The sequence below is a fragment of the Dromiciops gliroides genome, chromosome 2, assembly GCF_019393635.1.
Source record: "Dromiciops gliroides isolate mDroGli1 chromosome 2, mDroGli1.pri, whole genome shotgun sequence".
NCBI classification, from domain to species: Eukaryota; Metazoa; Chordata; class Mammalia; order Microbiotheria; family Microbiotheriidae; genus Dromiciops; species Dromiciops gliroides.
In genome coordinates, this window is record NC_057862.1 from 494,639,615 (window position 1) to 494,663,370 (window position 23,756).

Below are 23,756 nucleotides of genomic sequence, written 5' to 3' on the forward strand. Positions count from 1 at the left end.
GTAACAGAATCAGGATTTGAACTCAGGTGTTCTGATCCAAAATCCTTTGTTCCTCCCACTTATCGACATTCAAGGCCTTTTTTTTTCCTGACTGCTGACTTGGGTATTAAATAATGTTTTTAAGGAAAAAATTGGATTATACATCTTTGAACCTCTACCAAGGATGAATTGATCAATCATCCAATAAGGATTTGTTGAGTATTTACTAGGTTATAGATCTTCTAATAAACACTTGGAATATATAACCATACCATATGTATGTGTGTGTGTGTGTATATATATATATATATATAATATGCATCTTATATAGATTCCAAATCCTTGAATCTTTCAAATAGCAAACAAAAGCCTTATTTTTTAAGTCAATAATCAATATCTATTGGGGCAGCTAGGCGGCGCAGTGGATAGTGCACCAGCCCTGGATTCAGATTGACCTGAGTTCAAATCCGGTCTCAGACATTTAACACTTACTAGCTGTGTGACCCTGGGCAAGTCACTTAACCCCAATTGCCTCAACAACAACAAAAAACAAACAAACAAACAAATAAATATCTATTCATTCATTTATCTATTTATTTATTTTGGGTATAGGTCCAAATGAATGCATCTGGGTTAAGTATGAGAAGCATTATGTCATGATGGATAGAGAGCTGGCCTCAGAGACAACTCTAGGCTCTAGGTTTCCTAGACCTAGGTTCTAGACCAAGTTCTGGTATGCGCTGTCTGTGTGACCCCAGGCATATAATTTAATCTCTCAGGCCCCTCTCTAAAAATATTAAGTGGCAGAAAAGTTGGTGATATGTGTTGGTGGAGTTTCCTCATCCAGGAGTTCCTTTTACCAGTGAAATCACAGGTCCATCTATTCCCTGTTCTAGGAGTTTCCTTTATATGCTTGGTATTTATTCTACTATCTCTCAGCAATTCTAGCTCTATATTATCCCCAGGAAGAAGATATCTCCCTTTCACTTCATTCTTTTTTTAATAACCCCACTCTCCACTGCTGCCTCATCAACCTCCAAAGAGAAGCACCAGAGATCATGCCTAGGAAGTGCTAAACCACTCCTCTCTACTCGCTGAGACCAGAAAGTCTCATGTTTACTCCACTCCTCCTCCGATATTCTGAAAAACACAATCCAATCAAAATGAACCATGCTACTAGAAAGGGAGTATCAGCCAAGTGCTCAGTTGTTCTGTTCACCACTGAAATGACTTTCCAGACCAATACTATCTTTCTATGCTATAGTTTTCCCCTTGTTGTCCAGTCTTTCTTCAATCCTATCTGACTCTTCATGACCCCACTTGGGATTGTCTTGGCAATGACACTGCAGTAGTTTGCTATTTCCTTCTCCAGCTCATTTTATAAATGAGGAAACTGTTAAGTAACTTGCCCAGTGTTATATAGCTAGGGAGTGTCTGAGTTCAGATTTGAACCCAGGAAGATGAGTCTTTCAGCTTCCAGACCTGCCACACTATCCACAGTGCCACCTGACACTTAGCACTGCAATCAGCTCAAAGAGATAGGAAGTGGACTTTGTTAATAGAAAACATCTTGATTAGGAGTATCTTTCTATCGAAGCAGCTCAGGACCTTCTTTACAAGATAAGGGTTTAGAAAGTTGCCTAGAGCTCTGAGAAATTGTGATTCCCCCCACTGTCATACAGGTAATACTTTTCAGAGGTAACTTTTGAAGCCAAATATCTCTAGTTGTAAGACCAATTCTCTATACATTATGTCATGTAGCCCACTTAGAAGGATATATCTATATCTATCTATATACATACACATATATGCACACACACACACACACACACACACATATATATATATATAATTCACTCATTCATTCTTTCCTTCTTTACCTCTGCTTCTTAGAATACCTAGAATCATTTTTAATCCATACCACTTATTAAATACTTAATAAATGCTTATTGATTGATTGAAAAATAGGTGTGGATCCTATCCCTGGTTCTTACCACAATATCATGTTGGCATTAGATTTATGTAGCATTATGCTTTTAAAGACAGAGATCTTATGTTGTTCATTATCCACTGATAAAACCCATAGACTCATAAAATATGCAAGCAATTCCACCTCCCTGCGACTCAGTTTCCTCATCTATAAAATAGGTGTGAATATTTACTAACCTCTCAGGGTCCCTTATAACTGTGAATTCAGTAATCATATTAAATTCTTGCTGAATAAAACAGGGTACGGGAAGGGCAATCCTATTTTCCTTGTTTATTGTGCATTGGTGGTTGGTTTTGTTGTGATAAATTAGCAATAACTTTCAGGCACATTTGGCAAGGGGGAGACAAATGGATTTTTTTCACAATGCATTGAATAAACATATTCTGCATGAATATCTCCTATACTTCAGCTGCCTCAATACAGTAGAAGTTTATTGACTTATGTACTGCAAGCTACATTTGAATGATTGCTTCATATATTATGATATGCTACATTACATCGTGTTCCTTTCCTACATCTATAGCCCAAAGACTTATTGGAATAGGTTTGTTTCAGACTCATAAAATATACATGACTTAAAAAAAGATTATTATACCAAAGAAGCCACCAGTCTTATGAAACTGCAGGCTTGGCTATTTGTTGAAATTCATTTCATTTTTTTCTAGCATTATTCCTGTGCATGTTAAGGCTTAAAGTATAGTATAAAAGTGCAATCTGTTCTGTAAGGCAGTTTGTAATAAGAAGGTAGGAAACTGAATTTTTAGTACTGCAGATTGTTTTGTTTTTTAAGAAAAAAAACTCTTATAAAAGAGAAAGTTTCATAAAGGGCTTCTTTCCAAATTCAAAACTTTAACTGAACTGAGTCATCTATAAATTCAGGAGAGAATCTGAGGGAAGCATGAATGTGTGTTGATTGAACTTGGAATTGGAAGACCTAGGCTTCTCAGAAGTAATCAAAGAGAATAGATCAAGAATCCAAGAATGTAAAGTAGTAGCGGAAGAACTCCCTGTTTGATGAGAATGTCTGGGAAAATTGGAAAAGAAATTTGCAGAAATTAGATTTGGGCCAATATATTATACCATATTCTGTAATAAGCGATAGATAAATGAAAGATAGATAGATAGATGATGGATGGACAGATAGAGACAGGGATGGATGGATGGATAGATAGATAGATAGACACATAGAAACATAGATAGAAAGAGAGATAGACCATGTATTTTAAAATGTTACATTATTATATGAGTATAAATTGACATATAAATAAATATATGGAGGTAAATATAAAGATATACCTTGTACAACTATAGAGAGACAGCAAATTTTTGCAAAGTAAGACATAGGAACATTCAGGAAAGGTAAAACAGGACATTTTCTAGTATATTGAATCTTAAAATATAAGAACAAATGTTATGAAGACAGACTAAGAAGAGAAACTGTTGAATGGGAAAATATCTTAGCATCAAATAAAACTGGTAAAAATATGATCTCCTAGATAGGGAATTCTCATACATATTTTGGGGTATGAATGCATACATACATGTATATGGATTTCTGTGTGATATTTGTTATTTTCAATTTTAAGTAACCAAATTGTTCATTTACATGTTTGGAGAAGTGAGTATTAAATCAGATGTTAAGTGGATGAATGTTTGCTGTATATATGCAATACACACAAATACATACACACATATATACACACATAAGTACATATACACATACACATAGACATACACAACCCCCAATAAATAAATGGTTAAATGATATGATATGAACAGATAATCTTCAAAGATTTGAAAACCATGCATGACTTTATAATACATGTTCCAATTCCCTTATATTTTTAAAAATTTGATATAAATGTAATAAACTCAGAGGTGTCACCTCACATTTGACAAATGAGCAAATATGATCACAAAATGAAAACATTCAACAATGGCAGGAATGTGGGAAGTCAGGCACACAAATACAGTATCTGTGGGCCTGTCTTGCATGACAATTCCCTGTGATTCAATTTCATCCTCAGTAGTAGATTAAATAGTTTTTTAGGGATAATAAAATCTATGCCTCACAGAGGAAGCTATGTATGGTATTGGCTAGAGCACTGGACTTTATAAGCCTTAAAAACTTTCTATCATTAAATTTTATATTACTTTCAGAACCTAGCACAAATTATCATACACAATAATAATAATGATAAATTACACTTCTATAACATTGAAATTTCCAACATATTTTACATTAGTTCTCAATTGATTTAACAATACTCTCAGATAGGAACTGCATATATTATTAACACATTTTACAGACTATGAGACTGAGGCTCAGTGAGTTTGTGGTTTGCCCTTCTTCACACACTTCACTGTCTGAAATAGAAATTGAACCCAGGTCTCTCCTGAATCCAAGTCCAGTTCTATAAACATCATGCCATGCTACTTTTTTAACATTAATATTTAAATATATGTCAAATCAAAGATTAAACACTTCGGTAAATGTTTCATCAACTACTGGGTTGATAGAGGTGCACATTAGAAAGCTGTTAACTGGGGAGAAAGGAAAGAATATTTTTGGAATGTTTCAAGACTTTTTGTGAGCATATTGAAGTGGCTCTAAGATAAATAAGATATATCTTGGAAAGCAACAAGTTTCCTAGCTCTGTTGTTTCGACAGAGCTCCAACCTTTGAGATTGCTGAAACAAAACACATCTCCTAATGAAGTAGTAGCTTATGCCTTAAGCACAATCTCTGTATCTTTGCACTGGTTGTTCCCCATACCCAGAATGTCTTCCTCCTCACTTCTGACTCTTAACAGTTTATGATTATATGGATTTCCTAGTTGGTAACCTTCTGAATGAATAAAAGCTAATATTTATATAGTGCTTGCTAGGTGTTAGGCACTGTACACTTATCATCTCCTTTTATCCTGGGAGGTAGGTGCTTTAATTATCCCCATTTTATAGATAAAGAAACTGAGGCAAACAGAGGTTAAGTGACTTGCCCAGATTCATATAGTTAATAAGTATCTGCAGTTGAATTTGAATTGAGGTTTTCCTGACTCCAGGGCCCATTCTCTATCCACTGAAACCCCTGTTCAATCATTTTTAAGTCATGTTTCATTCTTCATGAACCCATGTAGGGTTTTCTTGGCAAAGATACTGGAATAGTTTGGCATTTCTTCTCCAGCTCATTTTATAGATGAGGAAACTGAGGCAAACAGGGCAAAGTGACTTTCCTAGGGTAGCATAGCTAGTAAGTGTCTGAGACCAGATTTGAATTCAGGAAGATGTGTGTTCCTCATTCCAGGCCAGGTAATCTTTCCACTGTACCAAACAGCTGCCGCCTATGAGTTGTACCATCTATATTCCCCTCATGCACTGCACCACCTGACAGCCCCTAGCTGCATCTAATTTGAATGTGACAGTTCTATTTGTTTAATGACCACAGGAAGAGCTGAAAGTATCCCAGTAACCATTTTAAAAGAACTTATTGAGGGGCAGCTAGGTGGCACAGTGGATAGAGCACCGGCTGTGGAGTAAGGAGGACCTGAGTTCAAATTCAGCCTCAGACACTTTACACTTAGTAGCTGTGTAACCCTGGGGAAGTCACTTAACTCCAATTGTCTCACCAAAAATTAAAAAAAAAATAACTTATCGAAACTCCCTATTCTTTTGCCTTTTATCTGTTCCATGAGAGATAGGGAATTTAAAGGTAGAGGAGTCTTAGAGATTAATTAGTCCCTCATTTTACAGATGAGGAACCTGAGGTCCAGGGAGGTTAAATGATTGGCCCAGAGCCACAGAGCTAACAAAGATCTGATTCAGGATTCAAACCCAGGTATTTTTGGTTCCTACATCCAGAACTTTCTCCACTCCCCCTCTTACTTCTCTCTGCAGAGTGTACTGAAGAGATCATAAGATTTAAAGTCAGTATATGGGTTCAAAACTCAGCTCTACTATTTACTACCCATGGGCCCTTGGAGAAATGATAATGTCCTTAGCCCTGATTTTTCTCCTCTGTAAAATTTGATAATATTATCTATATTTGATCCTATGGAATGGTAATTTTTCAAAGTTTTGATTGTTGAGTCTTCTCTAGTCATTTCCATTCCAAGGGTCCTTACTCTTGCATCTGTTATCAGACCAACATCTGCTGAAGATAGAGCAGACACATATGAACTGTTCTATTGGTTACCCTGCTTTCTCAGAGAGGCAGCATAGTCTACTGGCTAGTGTATTGGGCTTGAAGACAGGAAGACCTGTGTTTGAATCCTACCTCAGAATCTGTTAAGCAGCTATATGACTCTGGACAGCTTACTTAACATCTATTAGCCATCATTTCCTCATCTGTAAAATGAGGAGTTTGGACTGGATGACCTTGAAAGGTCATTTGCATATCTAAATCTATGCACTTATGATTTATCAAGTAGGCCTTGATGCTTTGGGTTTCCATGAAACAGCTCAATAAATAAATGTTGTGAAAAGGATACCTGCAACCCTTCATAGCATTGAAAATAAATCTCTCAAAGAGATTGTTTAGCTTGATATTACTTAAACTTATTAATTGCTTGAAACCTGTCAAATAAGGAAGAGGAATAAGCCAAAGGGAAAATCCACCTGTCTCTAACCTCATAATTAGTTTGAGGCTGGGAAGGAGCCATTCTATGCCAAATGCTCTGGACTCATGCACTCAAATGAGTCTTCTCTTGGTTGAAATATAATGAGGAACAAATCCAATGGGGAGTTGGGATCTGCTGCAGGAATGGGAAACAGCAATGAGCAGATGCTATGGAGAGATAAGAAATACGCTTGCATTACCTCAACAGCTGTATCCTAGGTCTCTGAGTGTTGAGTATGTTAAATATTCTCGGGCTTTCCAAGCATACTCGATGTGCCAGCAGAGCCCTTACACATGCCTCTCTCTGGCACAAGATCAACTGAAGTCAGGGAAGAGCTGAAGACAAGGAGCTACAACAGCCTCAGAAAAATGGAGGAAGAAATGCTGATCCTGGGGACTTGGCTTCATGTCCTGCTCTGCCCTCACCTTCTTTGAATGGCCTAGATCCTGTGACTCAGTCTCCATTTCCTCCTCTGGAAGATGATGGGACTAGACTATATGATCTCTCAGGTCCCCTTTAAGTTCTGAAATAGTAGGGATTGGGCTTTACCTATGATTACATTGGTGCACAGAGCTCATGATGAAGAATTTCTACTACCATTAGAGGTTCCCATTTTCCCCCCAGCTTATTATCTTAGCTGCCTAGGTATCTGAAGTGTTGTAACAAGTAAATGGTGCAGTAGATAGAGCAAAACCCCTGGAGTCGATATGACTTGAGTTCAAATCTCACTTCAGACACTTATTGGCTATGTGATCCTGGGCAAGTCACTTAACTCAATTACCTCAGAGAGAGAGCCCTGAAAGTTTAAAGGGCTGGCCCAATGTCACACAGCCAGTATGTGTCAAAAGCAGGACTTGAACTCAGGTCATTCTGGTTTTGAAGCCAGTTCTCTATCCATCACACCATGCTGCCTAAGTTATGTTGAATGTGAATTATTCATGTTTTTCGTGTCTGATGATTTGAACTGTGTTTCCCCAATCCACATTTCAAACTCCTTTATCACCACGGACTTTTCTAATCCTCATCTTTATTCTTACCTTGAAGCCTACATGAATTTGCTGAAGATAGAACTATGACTTTTAGATCTTGGAAATGCGGTTACAAACTCTCTCTTTTAGATTGTAATCTGGTTTCCTTTTGTATTGTTGGGATGTGCTAAAATTCAGTGATGATGTCTTGAGATTGACTGCTTGATGGACCATAATCCACTTCCTCAAAGGAAAAGCAAACAATGGTGTCATCTGGCCCATAATCTTCTATGTGTGTGGTACAATTTTACCCAGAACAATAGCAGAATATGAACCTACTCTGGGACTTTAATTTAGCCCATGCACTTCCTTCTCTAACAGTGGACTGCAGACTGCTGAGCTTGTTTCCAGACCATTTGAGAAAATTGAGCATTTAAAGAGTTAGTAGGTAGGGGAAAGAGAGTATTAATGGTCAGGGCTCACAGTAATTAGGAGCAAAATTCTGTAAGGATTCATTCAAAATCAAGGCCAAAGCATTCTTGTTATTCCTAGTTATAACTATTCACTGTTTCCTAAGAGAGGTCAACGAAAGAAGCCATGGCATAAACCTGGTCTCAATAGAAAAGAAAGAAAATAAAGGCACATTAAGTCTAGAGTAATTTGGAAAAATCAATTAAAAATGGCAGGCCATGAGAGAGTCTACTGAAAGCTCACATGGGAGGATGTGTTGGATATGGAGGGAGGTGATAGGTTAAAATCCTGATTCTGACACTTACCAGCTGTGCATGGACAGGTCGCTTACCTTCTCTCAGGTTCAGTTGTACTACCTGTAAAAAAAAAAAAAGAGTGAAAATTGCATAGTGCCTACTTCGTGGCATAGCTATAAGGTTCAAATAGATTTGGGAGTCGCAAGCACTTTGAAAAGCCTAATGCACTACATAAATGTCTGTTATTGTATTTTTTATTTCTTTTTATTATTATAATATGTGTTTATAGCCTTGATCTATGTGGCATATTAGACACTTTTTCAAATGTTGAGACAAGGAATCATGAAATCAAAGAGATTTGCAGGCTAGAGGACTTGAGAGGCAGTACTGAGTAATGGAAAGAGTTCTTGATTGAGAACCATGATAAACCCGGATTTGATTCCCACTTCTAATACTCACTAGCTGTGTGAATTTAGGTAAGTCATTTATCTACCCTGAACTTCGGTTTCCTCATCTATAAAACCAAGGAAAGCAATGCCTATAGTATTTGAAGTTTGTTATAGGGATCAAATAGGACACCATACATGAAATATTTTGTGATCCTTAAAGCAGGAGTTCTTAGCCTGAGGTACATAAATTTCCTTTTAAAAATTAACTGGTTCAACACAATTCTTTTCTGAAAATAAAACTATAGGCTTCACTGACCTACCAAAAGGTCTATGACACATAAAAAGATTAAGAACATCTGTCTTAAAGGGTAGTTACTATTAAATTCTTGCATCAGTTTTCTTATGTAATTCTGCCTTTATTCTATGTCACTGGAGGAGAACTTCTATAACTGGACCTCTGTAGGATTTGACAGTTGATAGCAAGTGATAAGAGAAGAGTGGCTTATTCTCTCTGTTCATGGCCATGACTTGAAGAGAGATTCACAAATACGCCTTTGGCTTTTTTGCCTCCTCATTTTTTTGCTTTCTTCTTACTTGGAATGCCTCTTTCTTCCTGTCTCTCTTTAGATTCTCTCTATCTTTTGAGAGTCATTTCAAGTCCATCTTCTCTGTAAAGCCTTCCCCTCATCACTTCAGACCACATTGATCATGACCTTTCCCAAACGCCTCTATCATTTGTCTGTAACACTCACAGAGTACTGACACTCTATTATATTGTAGAGGTTGGATGACATACTGTGTCTCCCTAACTAGACAACAAGCTTCTTAATTCTTTGGGATGTCATTTAAGGCCCTCCACAAGTTGCTTCTACTTTATTTTTTTTCATTCTAAATTCACACTAGTCTGTTTCATATACTGTATTGCCCAGGCAAATTGTACTATTTATCCTAAACATATTATTTCCTTTCCTGCCATGGTACAGCCAGTCACAACATACCAAATACCTGGAATTCCAATATCCCTTCCCATCCCTAACCACATCAATTGAAGTCCTGCTTATCCTTTAAAGCCTAGCTCAGGTAGAAGTTACTGTACCCACTTACCTTCCCTTCCATTTGCAGCCCATATTTGACACTTTCTAGTTGTGCGATTTTGGGCCAATCATTTGAGCTCTTAGCCTCAGTTTAGGGCAAGTAGGTGTTCAGTGGATAGAGTACTTGACCTGGCATCAGGAAAACTCAGTTTTATGAGTTTACTATTCTCAACAATGCAATGATCCAAGACAATCCAGAAGGACCATCAAAGAAACATACTATCCACCCCCAGAGAAAGAACTGATATTGATGGAACATAGACTTAAACATGCTATTTTTTACTTTCTTTCATTTTTTTATTCAAGTGTTCTTCTACAAAATGACTAATATGGTAATGTTTTACATAATCATACATGTATAACCTATATTTCCTTCAACTCATGAAGGGGGAGGGGAGGGAGGGGAGGAGGGATAAAAATTGGAACCCCAAACTATAAATAAAAATGATTATTACTTTAAAAAATAAATTTACATAAATTTGTCCACAGACACTTAGTAGCTGTGTAACTGGGCAAATTATTTAACCCTGTTTGCATCAGTTTCCTCTTCTGTAAAATGAACTGGAGAATGAAATGGCAAACCCACTCGAGTATGATTGATAAGAAAGCCTGAAATGTGGTCATAAAGAGTTGGACACAACTGAAATGAGCAAAGAGTAGAACAAAAAAGCCTGTTCCCTCATCTGTAAAATGAAAATAATATCGCCTCTTTCCCATGGTGGTTGTAAAAATCAAAAGACATACTTTATGTACGGTGCTTTGCAAACCTTAAAGTTAAATAAAAAGTTATTTAATATTAGTCTTTGTATCCTAATTAAATAACACATGTCATACATAATAATGACAATAACAAATGGCATGTATATAGTGTTTTAAAATTAACAAAGCACTTTACATTCTCTTAATTAACCACAACAACGCTGTAAAGTATATTCTCTAGATAGTATTACATCATTTTTTATGGTTGATGAAACTAAAGGTCTGTGATTTTGTGACTTGGACCTGGTCGTACAGTTGTCAGAATTTAGAATTAAACCCAGATTTTTCATGCTTCCAAGGCTAGCTCTTTCTCCACTACCCACAGGTATCAAGCACACTGGGAAACATCCCCAGGGCCTAGGAACAAGATTAAAACATAATTGAGAAATAGTTTAAAAAACAAATAAAAATAGAATAGAACATAATTAATGTTAATATGTGATTTTCTATGTCAATAGGATGCCCTCAGGGATCATTATGAACGTTTTAGTGACCCTGTCCTTATATGCTGCCTTTTATATCAATAACTAATTAACAACTATCTACTGAATTTAATAGTAAGCATTTCAATAAATGTTTCTTTGATTGCTCATTGTGCAAATTAGAAAGCTATTAGGGATTGGGAGTAGGGAGCCTCCTGGAACATTTCAAGCTAGTTTTGTGTTTAAGAAAGGCGAGGAAAATTGGATATGGCTCAGGAAAGAATAAGTTTCCTAGCCTTTTTCCTTCCAGAGAACTCCAACCAGTGAGACTGCTGAAACAGCAGACACCTTCTCCTGATGAAGCAGCTGCTTGTGCCTCGAGCAGAATGATTACAGTCAGAGCTTTTTTTATTATTATACTTTAAAAAATGCTCCAATGCCACGTTAAAGAGTCCAACAGCTGTGAGTCAAAACTAAGTATCACATGGGCAAGATTGCCATGGTAACTACCTTGGCCACATCAGAGAAAAGATGAGGGCGGGAGAGGCTGTCCCTTCTTGTCCACTCTCCTCTCTTTGGGGTGATCCTGGCATTGTTCAGCTTGAATGGTGATCAGTTGCTTTGACTGAAATTATGTATTAGCAGCAGATATGCTCTAAGCTCTCTGGCAGAGACATGTAGGCTGGGATCTGGGGGGCAGGGAGGAGAGCAATATTTTTATCAACCGTTTTGTTCTGTTCCTGAGCCCTGGGTGCCTTGGCCTGGCTGTCGGAGAAAGCAGCTGGATGAGCAGTTTGAGCCTCCTTAGTTAGCAAAGCGGAGCAGCCACCTCAGCCTGGAGACTGAAAAACAGAGAGGGATGTTACTGGCTTGGTTTGGTTTGGTTTGGTTTTCCTTGGCACAGGATGGCAAAAATTCAAAGAACCCTAGACCAGCTATAAGAAGAGGTATAAAAATAATGAGGTGAGCCCATCTGGCCAATAAAAGTCATGAAGTGTTTTCATTTCAAACCATTTTCAAATCCTAACTTTGGGTTATTGGTAGAGCTGTTTTAGGGTTTATTTTGTTTGGTTTTTAATTCTTATTTTGGGGAAATTGGATCTATGTCTTCATTGGTATCATGAACTCCAGGTAAGGAAAACTTCACAGATAAAGATCTCTACAAATGACAGATGTGCAATCTGACTATATTAGAAGACTTGAGAGGTTAAAAATTTGCACAGGGTCACACAGTATGTACTTGTCAGAGCTGGGTCTTGAACTCGTAGCTTCCTGACTCTAAATCTGTCTCTCAGCCCCTCGGGCCTTGCTACCTGACCAGAGGGGTTCTAAGAAAACAAGGACCTATTAGTCAACTTTCAAAGAGTGTAAGTTAGAGAGAAGACACTGCTTTGAATTGCTAGAGTGATTTTCCACCTCTGGGAGCTTCACATATCAATGAAATCCTAAATCAATTCCCTACTTTATCCTATATCATAAGACAGAATTGTTCCAGACTACAGGAATTTGTAAATGGAGAAAGGGTAGTTCAATGAAACTTTATACAATGCCACATGTCAAAAAAATATTTGAGACGTGTATCCAAGTATTGTAGATAAGCATGCTTCAGTAACTTGAGAGGTCACTGGACTAGAACCCTGTTGAAACCTATGGTTACATAAGAATGTGCTTGAGAAAATGGACTCTTCAGCAAAAGTATGCTTAATATCTTAATGTGATATGTAATATTCAATGTGCATAATGATGAATTAAGAATATCTTTCAAAGCCTTGTGAATTAAATTCCATATTATATGAGTAATTATAATAAAATGGGAATACAGTGCATATACTTTTTTATTTTTGATATATAATTAAATTGTATACACATCAATCATAGATATAATATACACATACATATGACATCTATAATGTATATCTTCTATTATTACATTTAGATATACCTAGTTATATTCTAGTACATATGACTTAGTATTTAAATCCTTGCTCTTCCTTATTTTTTTTATAAACAGGCAGTTTTCTTTTTATATATATACAAGGAAATAACTGGTTTATAAATAATGTATAAATATATAAATTTATATAAATTTTATATGTGACAAATTTGATTATATAATTACTACATAAATAAGTAACTCATATATGAACAACATATATCTTTATTTATGTATATAGATACATATATACATCTTGTACTCTTCCAAGCACACCCCTCTAATCTCTTTCCCTCCTTCCCTCCCCTTTCCCAAGGCGGCAAACAATCTGATATAGGTTATACATATGTGATCATTGAAAACACTACCATATTTGTCACTTAATGAAAGAATGTGAAAAATAGCATGCTTCAGTCTGTTCCATCAATACCAGTTCTTTCTTTGGAGGTAGATAGTATGTTTCATCAATATTCTTTTGGGATTGTCTTGGATTGTTGTATTGTTGAGAATAGTCAAGTCATTCACAGTTCTTCATCGAACAATATCGCCATCTCTGTGTACAGTATACTCTTGGTTCTGCTCACTTCCTAATACATCATTTCATACATGTCTTTCCAAGCATTTTTGAAGTCATCCTGTTTGTCATTTCTTACCATAAAGTAATATCCCATTACCATCATATAACAGTTTGTTTAGCCATTCCCCAATTGATGGGCATATATTTGATTTCCAATTTTAGCATATACTTTTTGGGGGGGCTGAGGCAATTGGGGTTAAGTGACTTGCCTAGGGTTACACAGCTAGTAAGTGTTAAGTGTCTGAGGCCGGATTTGAACTCAGGTCCTCCTGACTCCAGGGCCAGTACTCTATCTACTGTGCCACCTAGCTGCCCTTTAGCATATACTTTTTTTTTTTTTTTTAGTGAGGCAATTGGGGTTAAGTGACTTGCCCAGGGTCACACAGCTAGTAAGTGTTAAGTGTCTGAGGCCGGATTTGAACTCAGGTACTCCTGACTCCAGGGCCAGTGCTCTATCCACTGCACCACCTAGCTGCCCCTAGCATATACATTTAAGAAGATTTTAAAGGTTGTAAACTTTTTTACACATAGACAAATTTAATAATTTATTTAATAATTTGTGTTGTCTAAAGTAATTTACATGCCATTTTTATTTAAACATATCTATATATTTATCTATATGGATATGCATATAAGTATGCATGCATATCTATCTATACATCATCTTTCTATATATCATCTATAACCTATTTATCATCTATCTACCTATCTATCCATATTTCTATCTATCTATCTATCTATCTTACTTCTCCTACCCTTTTCTATTTAAAATCTGCTCTCAGCTTCTTCACTTTATCAAAAACAGAGAGCTGGCTCTCTCTTTACTTCCAGGAAAAAGGAGTGTATTCCTTGCTCTCCACTGCCTTTTTCAGACCATTCTTCTACTACCACCATTTAAAGATCTTTATATTTAACAAGTTCCTTGACCACACTCTTCTCATTCGTGTTGCTGTCATCTACTGTTGGCTCTTACTTTTTTTTTTTCTCTACTGTATATACTTCTCTACTTCTTTCCCCCTTGCCATTGAAAAATAAATCTCCTTTCTCAAAGGTCACCAATGACCTACTAATTGCCCAATACATTGCCTTCTGATCTCCCTACAGATTTTGATGCTGTTCATTACCCCTTCCTACTAGATACTCTGACCTCCTTTCTAAGACAACGTCGGTTTCCCTCCCACCTCTCTCATCATTCCTTCGTCTCTTTAACTGATTTCCCAGATGTTTAATACTGGTGGCCTTTAAGGACCTGCACTTTTTCAAATTCACTCTAACCTGAGGAACTAATATAGTACAGTGGAAGGAATACTAAATTTAGAGCCAGGAGATTTGGGTTAGATTTGCTACATATGTAACTTTGGGCAAATCATTTCTCATTGTGCCTTAGTTGTCATATAATCAGGAATGTATAATGAGGGGGTTGAACTAGAACTTGATGATGCCTCTGAGCTGTAATCTATGCTACTATGCCCTCCTTCATTAGCCACATTCACTTCCATGACTTCAACTGGCACCTCTGAACAGTTCACTCCCCAAATTTGTATTTCCAAGTAGAAGCATTCTTCCCAATGAGGTCCCAGAACTTTATATGCCTCCTGTTTAATACACCAAGCATGATATTAACAAAAGCAAACTAAACTAAGGCTAATCTATTTTCTTCTAAGCTTGTGACCCCTAATTTTATTTCTTTTTTTTAATATTGGAGGAACCAGAATTCACTCAATGTCCCATATTCATATCTCTTGGAATCTATTTGCTCTTCCCTTTGTCTCATTTCTCATATTCAATTAATTATCAACGCCTATTGATATTACCTCTGCATCATTTCTCAACCCCTTCCCTTCTTTCTCTTCTACTCTTTTTTTTCATTTTCATACAGGCCCTCTTAATGGTGCACCTGATATATTATAATTACTTCCTGATAGATATCATTTCTCCCCAACCCACATCCTTCAATCTTCTTTTCATACAACTGCAAAAATAAAATTTCCTTTAAATGGATCTGGTCACATCATTCCTCTGTCCAAAAATGCTCAGTATTTTCCTATTTTCAACTTTGTAAAGCTTAGCTATCTTGGCCTGGTCTTTAAGGATGTCCACAATTGGGTACTACCAACCTGTCGATCTTTTTTTCATATTTGTCCCTTCCAAGTATTGTAGGCTCAAGGCAAATTGAGTATTATCTACTCACCTTCGGGAACAACAATGTGTCTTCCCCTCTTTGCGTTCCTTTACTTACCCTGATCCCTGTGTCTAGAATGTCCTCCCTGTTTGTCTTTGTCTTTAAACTTTGTACTTATTCTTTAAAAGCTAAATCCAATACCACTAACTTTATGAAGCCTTGTTTGCTCTATAAAGCATTTCATTCAGCCTTTTGCTCTGTCACTCTCTTGAAGCTCTTTGTGCTTATGATGTGCCATTATACATTATAACTATCTGGATCATTGCCTAATCTCCATACTGTGTGGTAAATCTAACAGCATCACTGTGCCTCAGTTTCTTCATCTGTAAAATGAACAGCTATTACAAGATAATCTCTAAAATCTTTTCCAACTTTAAGTACTATGATCCTGTGGTCCTACATGTGGGCATGGTTTATTACGCAGTGAGGAAAAGTGCTGAATTTATGGATAAATGGTCTGGATTTAAACGAAGACAGTTCCATTTACATATGTGACATGGGTAAGTCTCTTCATCTCTTAGGATCTCAGATTCTCCAACTGTAAAATGGAGGAGTAGGGAAGGGAGGGAATGTGGGATTGGATTACCTCTCAGGTTTCTTCTAACTCTATAAACTTTGTATTCCATAGCATATTGGAACATTTAACATGGTAGACATGGTATCTTTTCTTTCCCTCTTCCCCTTATGTACCTAGTAAAATGTTCTGTAACCTAGGAGGACTTAATCAGTATTTGTACTTGAATGAATAATCCTCTAATTATACTAAATTCAAAATACAGGAAACCTAGAACTTAAACTAAAGGACTGAAACTTTTTTTTTTTAAGTGAGGCAATTGGGGTTAAGTGACTTGCCCAGGGTCACACAGCTAGTAAGTGTTAAGTGTCTGAGACTGGATTTGAACTCAGGTACTCCTGACTCCAGGGCCAGTGCTCTATCCACTGCGCCACCTAGCCGCACCAAGGACTGAAACTTTAATAGGAAACTTTTAGCCAATATATTATGGGTAAGGGAGAATTTGGAGAGACTTGATCAGTATTCCCTAAACCAGTCCAGTCATACAATTGCTACCTTGCTGGCATTTAAAATCAGCAGCTTTTTCCACAGATTTCTATATTACCTTATGGTAGAGTTGGGGGCAAAGTAATATCTGGACTCCCAGCTTCATCCATAAATGATTCTATCTGGTGGTTGGGTAATAATTGAATCATATGGTTTATCCAAAAGGAAGCTCCAAGTTGCTTAGCAGCACTAGCTGAAAACACCAACTTCGAGGCTGGCTCAAAGTTGCAACTCAAAACACAATTCATCAACTGCAGTAAAAACAATGAGTTTTCAATGGATTATATGGCTGTTTTAGAGGCTTGTCAGCAGAATCATTATGATTCCAAAAGTCTCCTGCCAATTGGAGAATATCCTAGTTATCCTCAAGCTTTGACGAAAGGGAATTAGGCATAGCCAGAACCACACCACCATGTGATCTGCTATTTCCTTCTTTAGCATGTTTGTCCAACATTCAAAGATCTCAGTGAGCTGACCATAATGTACCTTTCTAGCTTTAGAACTAATTCTTTCTTTATACTTATTCTATTTTCTAGTCATACTAGACTACGCATTGTTTCCTAAAGATGTGTGTTCCCTTTCCACACTTCTGCCAGTATTGTAGGTTGACTCAAATATTATAAACATGACTGTGCCCAAAATTCCTTCTCCTTTAGCTCTATGTGTCCCGATGCTCCACAGCATGTAAACACCCAATGTTACTGTCTCCTTGAGGGACAGAGATGATTGTCTCCTATTCAGAAATACTAGGTTGCGAATAGTCCCTATAATGGACACTTACTATTATCTGATCACTAATCTCTGTAGCCAAGAAAAACAAAAGAAAGAGAGGAAAGAACATAAATGAATATAAAGAGGCCTGGACAGAGAGGCAAAAGACTTCAGATCCGTGCCTACCTGTACAATTGTGTGACTAAATGGCCTTGGATTGTAGACTACCTCTTTCCAGATCTCAGTTTCCTCATCTGTAATAAGAACTTCCTGACCTCACACACAAAATTCTTCCTGGAAACTAGAGAAACTGACATCCTGCCCTTACAATTTAGAAACATGTGTCTCTTCTACATTCTGTGATGGCTCAAGGAGACTGATCATAGGAGGAAGGCCCTCTCCCAGAACTGAAATGATGCAATTTCTACTGACTTAGAGGCTCAGGACATTATGCCAATTTCTCTTCAGTTGTTTATCGGTTTACCACCCTTCCTGTTATAGTTGGGTAATGGCTTGAAAATTTCCCCATGTAAATTCAGACTTGGAACTGATTTAACATAGTGCTAGGGCCACCTAATCTTTTTGCACTTCTGGCCCACATGGGACAATTAATGTGTTCATGTATATATGCATATCTGTATTGCAATATATTGTTTACATATTTGCAGCATGCACTACAACATGTATACAACCACATGTGTGTGCATACATGTGAAATGTACACATATGCTAACATAATACACATGTATATGTGCTTGTGTGTGAATGTATAGATATATAGTGTGTGATTGCATCCATATAAATGTATATATTCATATGTATATGTGTAAATATATATGTGGTTATTATTATGGTACATATGTATAATGTTCCATGCACACGTATAGACATATATGTCTATATGTGTGTGTTTATCATATTCAAGTTTAAAACTGCACTGTGACTTTTGGGACACCCTGTATCTATGGTATAAAGTGCCTTTCATCTGACAGTCACAAAGAAAGATTTAAACAGGTCACCAAATCTTCTGGCAATAGACTCTCACATGCTCAAAAGCACATTCATAGATGCTAGGTGAAAACTCTGTCCTTTCTAGATTTAGCTCTTTTAAATTCAGAGAATCCCCAGCCTAGCTCTCATTCTCAGAGAGAAGCCAGTTCCCCAATTAAAGCTACATCTCACCCAGACAGTTCTAAATGCACAGTCATGGAGGTTGGTGGTCTCTTTCTCCAATGCTATTGATTCAAGACCCCATTCTGGTGTGTTCTCAATATCAATTGCCAGTGATTAGGGTCACAGAATCATGTAATCAATTAACATTAATTAGCTTTTACAATAGCTTAATTACTGTGAAGAAGATACAGCAAGGATGGAAAAACATCTTTCCTTCAACACTGGGGCAAACTCTCATCCATTCCACATTAGCCCCTGGGCAGAATGGATTCAAACTTAAAGGGGTTTCTACAAAGCATTTGCCCTAATAATTGTACTTCCAAATGAGATATAGTCAATGGATACAATCACTGTAGATTCCTCTTCACTGCCTTCAATGTTTGGTCTTAGGGGATTTATGTATGCCCACCCCCACCCCCAACCCCAATCTGGCATAGACTCTATACCCTCTGGTTATTCTGGCTTGTCAGAGCTCACAAGATCATACCTCTTCTCCTTCTTCCCCCACCCAAAAACAGGGAAGAACGAATTCTGAGAGGCAAAGAGGAGAGGTCCTTATGTTGGCTTGAGGCCTCCTCCTTTCCAGATCCTTACAGGTTTTTAACCTGCCAGATGTCTTGGGGAAGTCATATAACTTCTGCTGGCCTTACTTTCCTCATCTGGAAAATGACAGCTACATCACTGACCTGTCTGATCCCCAAAGTTTGCTGTAAGAATACTAGCTGCCAGGGCAGCTAGGTGGCGCAGTGGATAGAGCACCGGTCCTGGATTCAGGAGGACCTGAGTTCAAATCCGGCCTCAAACTCTTAACACTTACTAGCTGTGTGACCCTGGGCAAGTCACTTAACCCCAATTGCCTCACAGAAATAAAAGAATACTAGCTGCCAAAGATGTGGCAGGTTATCTGAAGTGAACTAAGTTCTAGTCTCAGCTCTGTCATGAATTCATTGTGTGACCTTGAGAAAATCTCATAATCTCTCTTAGCTTTGGTTCTTTTATCTGTAAAAAGATGGTCTGGGCCTGGATTGTCTTTAAACTGCCATCCATTACTAAGAGTCTGAATCGAACTGATGACTTCTAAGGTGACCTGTTCTGTTACTTAGTGGAATTTCACCTTGTCCTCGATATTTTACTTCAACCAGAAATGTAATCTGAGTTTATGACGAGGACTTTAAAACAAACTAACAGAAAATCTGTGATACCACAGTGTCCAAATTCATTTGTTACTCCCTCTGAGGGGTTGTACTTGATCATACAACTTGGTCCTGAGGAGTTTCTGTGCATGCCTTAGATTCAGTTCCCCCAAAAATGTCTTACTTTGGTTATGTCTTTTTCTGGTGCTTTCCCCTACTCATGTTCTTTAACAGCCCATGGAACCTCACCAAGCAAATAAGAAGTATGCAGATCTGACTGATATTGCCCACAAATGCCATCCCTGACTGGCAAGGTTTACATATTAATGATAAGAAGACAAAAAGAAACACAATGTATACAGATACATATATATATATGTATGTGTATATATATATATATATATGTATGTGTGTGTGTGTGTATATATATATATATATATATATATACACACACACACACACATTCACAACATACCCATATGCACTCACTCTTACAGATGCAGATCAACACTCACACATAGTCTATGATACTTATACATTATTACCCCTTTGTGCACCCTTCATACCCTCCAAACTAGCCTAATAGATGTTCCCTCTCACCTGGCATCCCATCACCTATGTCAGCACATTATCCCCCATGCCTGGAATGATCTCCCTCCTCACCCTTGCCTCTGTAAACATCTAGAGCCCTTTAAGCCTCAGCTCGAATGTTACTACCTATAAAAGGACTTTTATTTTGCTAACAGTTCTTGGTGCTAGCCATGCCCCAACTTCCCTCCCAAATAGTCCCCTGTTTGTTTAGCAAAGATTTTATATTTATATACCTATTTAGACTATGTATCCCCCTATTATAATTGAAATTCATTCCAGTTACATAGTAAAATGCTAAGTGGCATGGGAAACTGATTATTCCAGAGACAAAGATTCTTTATCTGAGGCCTGAGAACTTGTGTGCATATGTATGCATCTCTGTAAATATGTAGTATGTATGCATATGGACACTTATATATGCATTTGCACATATGCATAATATGTACATGGCTATAGGTATAGATGTATACACATATATTATACTTATTCTCACAGCTATAAGTATACCTAGTTAATGCATGCATATGCTCACACATATATACACAGATGATAGATAGGTAGATAGAGATAGATATAGATAACTATATTCCAGGGTATACTTTGCAATTCTATGTATTTTATGCATTAAAAAAACATGGTCCCATGGGCTTTACCAGACCACCAGGGGTCCATGACATACAAAAAGGTTAGGAAACCCTGCTCTTAGATGACCTTATTGGGCTAATAACAATTCTTTACATTAGAGGTATACGACCTAGTGAATAGTGCATTGCCTCTAGAGTCAGAGGAGACCTGAGTTCAAATTCTACCTCTGACACTACCATGTAAACCTGGGTCAAATTACTTAATCTCTGTAGGCCTCATTTTCCTCATTTGTAAAATGACAGGGTTGAATAGAAATCTTCCAAGATCCTTTTCAGCTTCGTATTGATTTTCCTCCAGCTCTTCTGTTTTTTATCTTTGTATTCTCAATGCCTGGCACTGTACCTGGGAAATAGTTGTTTAAACTTCCACAAATGCTTAAATACACACAATCTTACAGGTATTCACATACATGTAATGCCTATTTGTTTACATGTACTCGCAAAAAGGAATCCTACACACTTCTATCAAGGCAGGTTTGTTTTTAAAGTATATGGAAATCAGGAGCTATTCAAGGTTGTGTCGAGAGTCAGTCCAAATGGCAGAGCTTATAAAGGTTCTGATGCGTGGAAGAGAGGGTAAAAAATAACCAGCAGCCTTTTCACCATGGAAAACCTCAATGAGAATAGTAAGGCAGGCAGGAAGCCAGAGAGAGGAGTAAGTATGATCTGGAATTGAGCATCCAAACTGGACAGGTTGTGTATCCAGATGGCAAAAAAGAAACACACATATACATACACACACACATACACACACACACATAGAATATCCAGTTTGAACATTTTAAAAGTTTCATTTGATTAAAATACATTTCTGGGATTCAGTCTGGAGAGAAAGCCAGGGCTGTCCCCAGCTAGTTGGCAGGGCTTTGATTTGGTGTGGCAGAGGTGGCCTGGATCTCTAGGCACAATTCAGCAGAGAGATGTGGGCAGCAGGACTGTCAAAGCTTGGGAACTGGGGCTCCCCACGAGGTGTGCTTCAAGCTGAGGTGAGTCGACAGACGGCAGGGAGAATTCCTCTCCTTTCCCCTGTCGGTCACAAGCTTGCCAAGCCACAGCTTGGAGACCAGCCTGACAGGATTTAAAACTGCCACCAGAAAAGGGCCAAATGGAAGGCAGTAGAGATGAGACAGGATGGGAGGTGACATGGGACAAAACAAGAGGTTGTTTCCAAAACATTATTTGGCAAAAGCAAAGACTCCATCAAAATGTCAGGTAAATCACAGAAAGAATTGATTGGATCTAATAGAATATATCCACTTTCAACATCTTTGGGGGTGGAGAGGCTACTATAAGTGACTCAGATTTACAGGTTCTAAATAAAAGGGACCTCTGTGACCATCTGATTCTTTACTGTCTGAGTGAGCACTTTGGGGAAATCCAAACTGTCAGGAAGATTTTTAATTACTTATTGCTACAAAGGTCTGAAATCATTCTAAGTGTGGACAGAATGCTGGACTCCGAGACAGCCAGACAGTGCTAGTTATCTATGAATTTTGTCACTGAGATGATGGACATTCATTTAGAAAAATCACCTATTGCTCAGGTGCTAGAGCTTTGAACTAACTGAGCTGCTTAATTATTCTATTTAGTTCTCATTACAAGATCAAACATCATTATTGAATGAACATAAAGAACACAAATGATAGTTTAAGAATATTAGACTTGAAAAGGGGACTTTAGAGATTATCTAATTCAGGTCTTTCATTTTACAGTTGAAAAAATTGAGGTATGAAGGGGACATGACAACTATATCCTCAAAGCTAGCAAGTAGGAGAAACTTCACTAAAAGCCCTGTCACTTGAAACCAAATACTTGTTTTCTTAATAAAATAAAAAAATATTAGTTCATACACAATTTTACTCAAGAAATATTTCTGAATAAATAGATAAACCGATTTAGCTAAATTTTACCTTTGATAAGGTTTCTTGTTTTTTCTCCCAAGACAAACGATCTTTACAATGGGATTTGTTGTTGAGTCATTTCAGTCATGTCCAAATCTCCATGACCTATTTGGGGTTTTCTTGGCAAAAATACTAAAGTGCTTTGCCATTTCCTTCGCCAGCTCATTTTATGGATGAGTTGAGGCAAAGAGAGTTAAGTGCCTTGCCCAGGGTCACATAGCTAGTAAGTGTTTTGGATTGGATTTGAACTCAAGTCCTCCAGACTCCATGATCTCACTCTATCCAGCACACCAGCTGGCCATTTAGAATGGAAAGGATGGGGGCGGGGGGGGGTCAGGGAGAAGCATTTAGTAGCACTTTGAAATTTTAAAAAATGGGAGAAGAGATAACAAGAGCATGTATCCCTGCCCTCAATGAGTTTGGGTGTCTGGACAGGAGAAAATCATCATAAGGTATTGAAAAATTGGTGTATATAATTGCTAAACTAATGTGAATAGCAAAAATTGAGAAAATACAAATACCACAGCATTCAAAAATGGAAGAAAGTCAAGTCTTTGAACTATAAGTTAGTGTGCTTGACTGGTTCTGGGCAAAATCTTTGGATATGTCATTAAAGGGATGCTTTTGAGTATTTAGAAATGGAAGAGACAACCACTAACAGCTTGCGTGGGTTTATGAAAAACAGGTAATATCAGTTTTTTTTTTTAGAGAATTGTTAGATTAAGAAAATATTTTAAATGTTGTTATTTCTAGATTTTAGCAAAATGTCTAATAGTTCTTCATGCTATACATAGGAGGGAGATGAGGAGATATGTTCTGGATGATAGTATAGTTGTCACTTACATGATGGCCTTTCAATGAGTAAAATTTTCATGGTGCTTTAGAGTTGTTGGTTTTAATCACTTTACTTCCATCAACTCATTTGAA